This window comes from Ailuropoda melanoleuca, chromosome 5 (genome assembly GCF_002007445.2).
Source record: "Ailuropoda melanoleuca isolate Jingjing chromosome 5, ASM200744v2, whole genome shotgun sequence".
NCBI classification, from domain to species: Eukaryota; Metazoa; Chordata; class Mammalia; order Carnivora; family Ursidae; genus Ailuropoda; species Ailuropoda melanoleuca.
In genome coordinates, this window is record NC_048222.1 from 116,355,846 (window position 1) to 116,362,047 (window position 6,202).

Here is a 6,202-nt window from a genome sequence, read left to right on the forward strand (position 1 = left end):
AGAAATATTGTAATGCTGAGTGGTATTTTCAGACATCCCTAAGTTTGAGTCTTATTTTTTTGTATATTGCAGTGCTGTTTTCAAATGGTATTGACTGATTTAAATAAGGCTAGATGATGATAGTTATTCACTCCATTTTAGGATGTTGATAGAGAATTAAATTTCTGAAATTTAATGTGAACTTGAATTCTGATTATAGTACTTGTTTATACTGTTGGAGATAAAGAGTTTATAAAATGGATTTTCTGAATTGTGTTGGCTTTTTCACATAGATTTTTGCCAAGGCTGTAGAATGTTTTTGGAAATGTACTTCTATTGCATTTTCTGTTAAGTAGTACGTTAAATATATTGTTGGGGTTAATGTAGAGCATGAAATCATAATATATGGCTTGCTAAAATGTCACACGGAGGCCACTGGGGGCGAGGGAAGGTTTAGAAGGGCGTAGGCCTTTGGAAGGCCGAGGCCTGCGTGACCACTCTGCCATAAGAAAGCCCCACTTGCTGGGAATGGCCATCAATTCCTGTGCTGTTGGATGAAAAATTACTCCAAACTTTGCTGTAAAAGAGAAGAGAAGGTAAGGGGGTCAACACTAGAGACAAAGACCCTTTGCCCTTCTTTGCTCCCGCCTCTATTGGCCCTTCAGGATAATTACAGATCCTTATCACTGTTTCTCAAGCACGTGATGTGTAACCAAAAGGGGTTTTACTGGAACTAGGAGGATCTGTTTATGGTAGAGATATGATTTGCTAATCTGCATGTTCTAAGAGTTCTGCTAAATACAGCTTAAAGGGCAATGCATACATCTCTTAGATCACAGGGTGGCTGTTTGGGCTAAGAAAGCTTCGGGGAAGCCTACTTCCTGTGGCATTCCAACGGTGAGTGGTCATGCAGGCCTCAGCATTCCAAAGGCCTACGCCCTTCTCTGAAACCTCTCCTCGCACCCAGTGGCCTCTGTGTTACATTTTAGCGAGCTAGGTATTATGGCTGATTTCATGCTCTACTTTAACCCCAACAATACATTTTAGGATATTGCTGTTAGGGTAAAGTTAGGTCAGCATTTTCACCTGTCTTATTCTTCAAAGTATTAAAATAGGCTTAGTACCCATACAAATATTTTATATAGATCCAACAATTAAATAACCATCTTCATGTAGATTTTATTTAATATATATAACTCTGGAAAATAGGTATTATTACCTCCAATATATATGGGAGGAACTGGAGCAAATATAAATAGTCAGGTTCATACAAGTAAATATAAAAAACTTTATTATATCCTAGCTGTCTCCCAAATCTATATGACTCCCATCCTCGAACTTAATAAAGCCCAGTGATTGATAGGTTATCTGAATTTTTTTCTCTTCCTTATAAGGAACGTTCTGGAATATTAATTATATCCAAGTGGTAAGTACTGCCCATGGATACAACCTTGTTTATCTTCATCTATAATCTCTTTGAAACGTTTTAACTACAAGTAAATTTTGCTAGACTGAGAGCATTCCAGGGTCCATCAGTGAGATTTCCTCCTTATTTGAAACTTGTTCTCCTGAGTTCTAAATAGTCTTTCCTGTTTTTCTTCCCACCACTGTTTGCACGATCAAATCTCTTCCATAGACCTCTCTTAGCTGATTTCCATTACACAGTAATCTCTCAGGGGGCCATTCTTAGACTTCCTGTTTCATTAGATATAGTCTCCTTGGATTATCTCATTAACTACAGGGAGGGATTCAGAATGCCTCTTGCTAACTCAGACCTTTTCTCCTCATCTGCAGACTCACATTCTAACCCCTTAGACATATCAAAAATAGTAGATTGAAAGCCAAATGTAGTCATGTCTCCATATTTCCATACACTTTTGTGTTTTCTATTCAATAAATATAACTGTATGCTCATTGCCAAGTCATAAATCTTAGAGCTATCTTTAATTTCTTCCTCTCCCATTTATTAATTTATTATTATATTAAATTAGTATCACAGAGCTTTTTAGTGCACCAGCAACTGTTCCTGCTTTCCTGGAGATTTTGCTCTAGGTGATGAGACAGATATTACGTAAATAATCACAAAAACACACACACACACACAAATCCCATGAAAATTCAGCTATGTTAAAAGCTTTGAAAGAGAGATACTTTGTTCCAAAACAGCATATAATGAAACACCTAAGCAGGAGGGTCAGGAAAAGATTTTCAGAAAAAACACTTGTGCCTAGAACTGAAGTTTAAATATTGAGTTAACTGACTTATGGGATAGAAAAGAGAGTTCCAAACAGGGAACTGCAAGTGTAAAGGCTGTCAGGCCAAAGGAACCCCAACAGCAGAGAACTGCTCAAAGAGGGCCAGAGTTGGTGGAAGGAAGGTCTGGGGAAGTATGATGATGACAGATGAGGTGGAGAAGACTAAAAGAGCAGAACATGCATATCCATATAGAGCTTAAAGATGCCATCATAGATGGTGAACTATTTTTGGGTTTTAGACAAAGGGGTGATAAAATCAATATTTGTTTTAAACATCCTCATATCTAGTAGTTAACAAATCTTATTTCTATCAACTCTTAAGTATCCCTTGAATTTGTTCTTTCTTTCCTCCTTTTTTCTTTTCTCCCTTCTCTTCTCCTCTTCTCTTCTCTTCTCTTCTTTCTCTTCTCCCTTCTCTTCTCCTCTTCTCTTCTCTTCTCTTCTCTTCTCTTCTCTTCTCTTCTCTTCTCTTCTCTCTTTCTCTTCTCTCTTCTCTTCTCTTCTCTTCTCTTCTCTTCTCTTCTCTTCTCTCTCTTCTCTTCTCTCTCTTCTCTTCTCTTCCTTCCCTCCTTGTCATTGCTTTAACATAGGAGCTGCTTGTTTTTATGTAACTTAATGTAACAATATCCTGACTCATTTTCCTATCTCTGTTCTGTCACTGTGAACACATCTCATTGTGCTCAGGGGAAAATCATGAAATGTTGTTCTGTTACATAGAGCAGTCTTTCATAAATTCCCTACAGTATATTAGTCAGTGTTTTCAGACAAAAAGATTTCATGGTTAATATAAGTTTGGGAAGTACTCCACAATCTATGCCCCATTTGGTCAGCAGTGCAAATCCTACAGAAAAGACTTTAATTACTTTCGTTTAATCAGGTATTTCCCAAGGTTAGTTGACTGACTGCAGTCTCTTCTTTTCTCCTCTTAAGAAGCACCAACATCCTTCAATACCCGTGTTCTTTAGAACTTGTGTTTGAATCATTGCCTACAGTGTGACGTCTAAACTCTCCAAAAAGGCTCTACTTTTAAGACTTGTTTTCTTTTTCTCTTTTTAGCTTTAACTCTTATAGCACTCCACTCACAGCACATGCTCAGCTACAGATTTGTGAAACTTTTCACACTTCTCTGAACTTCCCCCATGCTATTTCACAATATGTTTCTCTTTACCCAAAGTGTTCCTCTACCATTTTGCACTTGGCTAGCTTCTGTTCAAGGCAGCTCACTTGCCAACTTCACTGAGGCTCCTCTATCTTTCAATCAAACTTAACTAGAAGTCTTGTCTTCTCCTTGGGCATCTCCTTATCTTAAACTTCTTATACTTTACTCTTTACCTTTTTTAATTCTAATGCTGAAGAGTAAACTTGTTGAGGACAGAGACTACCCTTCCTTTCTTTGCATCCTCCTTTACTAGCATTGTGCTTGGAATATAGTAAGTTGCAGAACAGTTGTGTGTTAAATAAACAAATGGAAGAACAAAACCAGAACTGACAGCACATAAAGACAAAGTAGGGCAAAGTTTGATTCCTCAATAAGCTTGCAATTAAAGTGGAAGCCAAATGACTATAACAAAAAGATTAAGGACAATTCTCTGAGGAATGTATGCAAGTTCACGTATGGCTGGATGAATTGGGGGAAGATTCCTGGAGTAATTATTTTAGATGGACTTGTAACATCATACAGTATTTCTATAGAAGAAAGATGTTTATTTCAGGTAGAACTGGGAAGGGCAAGGGTAAATATCCTTAGGAGACAAAGTCTACACCAGTGTGTGTGGTGCACATGGCTTCTAATAGCAGACTAAGAATGACATGTTTTGTCTATGAGTATAGATGAAGCTTTGAGGGATGTGAGCATGAGACTGTCATGAATGTTGGTATTTTAAAAAGATTCAGCCAACAGGATTGACTTCTGGAGAGTTTGGGGATAAGGAGGCTTGTTAGAATGCAGGTCAAGGAATTCTAGGTCAAGGGATGGCAAACATTTTCTACAAAGGGCCAGATAGCATATTCAGCTTGGCAGGCCATATGGTCTCTATTACAACTGTTTAACTCTACAGATAAAGAGTGAAAGCAGTCCTAGACAATATGAAATGAGTGACCAGGGCTGTGTTCCAATAAAATTTTATTTACAGACAGGTAGCAGGCTGGATTTTGCTTGGAGACCATAGTTTGTTAGGTGAAAATTAACGAAGTGTAAAGGGGACAATGGAAAAGAAGGGTTATCTGTAAGGAAATCATGGAAGTGGAATACATAGCACTTATCATCTCATTGCCTGTGGGTGGCAAAAAGGAAAAAGGTGTTAAGGATGATACCAAGAGTTGAGACCCGTCATTGGAAAACTGTTGGTGTCATTGACAGACATAAGCATGTTAAGAAAGAGGCTCTTTGGGGAGTGAAAATGATTTAACTGTGGAATGGGGAAGCCAGTTAACAAAAAGCTGTGTAGTGTTAGGAACAGTCCCATTAAACTGCAAACAACGTTGAAAACTCCAAAAGCCTCTTCCACTTGGCAATGAGATTTAATAGGTTTGTTCCATTTTTCAATTTTTTACGTTATAAATAATGAAGAGGTATATGAGTTTCCTTAATATTATAACATGCCCAGTATGGTTTTATTAGCTTTCTACACAGAATACATTGCTCTTTCACCTATTCATTCAGGATATAGAACAAGCTGTGCTACTATAAAAAGCATTTATTTTGGAAATAATCATCTATTTCTTGCCATAAATATGCCTACAATGTATATAGCTTGACAAATGTGACCTTATTCTTTTTTCTTTAGTCAGACTTCAAAGGATTTAATTTTGATTTTAAGGAGCCAAACTGAAATAAGATTAACTATGAACTATTTTTCTCTGTTTCTTTTCCTGAGCAGGCGAAGGTTACTCTGCGTTTCAATTAGAAACATACTTGTCAGGTGCGAAGGAAGAAGGAATAAAGTGAGTCAGCAATGAAATAGGACAGGCTTCTTTACTAAGTCGGCTTCCTGGAAAAAAACAAAACAAAACAAAAACAACAACAACAAAAAACCCGGAAAATGTAGAAATGAATTATTCAAAGGCACACTGAAACCAGTCAGCAACATTGAAATAGGATTCAATATACCTGAAACCTCTTTGGGGGAATTATTTCAACCTTTATTTCTTGGATTTCTATAAAATTTCCTTGTTAAAACAAGAGCCAGAAAGACTTTCTTTAAAATTCCACTTCATTATAAGGGTCTGGCAGACATTGCTGTTATTCTCTCCTCTATTGCGTGGAAAGCTTCACCATAGTTAAAAACTGTGCTCGTAGCTATAGCATCACATACTTGGGACTCGGCTGCTTATGGTTTTTTAAATTTTTTCATCTATTACTTTCGCCATTACCATTCGATTCCTTTTTTAGCAACCCCTCTTAAAGGTTTATTTGGACTTTAGAAACAATACAGGAGTCCTATCCGATGTAGATCCGTTGATCCAGACTGTTTTATTCCTATTGTGAGTCAAACTGAATGGCTTCTTCAGAAAGACCTATTATGTTTTATACACTCTAATGGAAATGTGTTCTTTGGAATTTTTAAAGAAAAGTATAAAAGCTGTTTGCTGTGCATTTGAAACTCTACTGCTGGGTATGTATAATGATATGCAAAACACCATTTTAATTATGCCTACCTCTCTTGTTTTGTTTTCTTATATGAAATAAAATAAAATTAATCATTTATCACATTTGGAGTGAGGGTAGGTTATAACTTGCTCCATCATTCTGTAAACAGATCTGAATGTTTTTGATACATTAACTACACTATGAAAATATTCAGAATGGAAAAACACAATGAAAATAATGCCTGCGCATGCTGGGGAAGAGGGTACTGCTGCTAATGTCTACTAGGTTCCTCATGAAATAACTAGATATCCTTCGTGTTGTACTAAACATTGATGACTTTTTTAGGGTAATTGCGAACATAGTCAACTTTACATGAGAA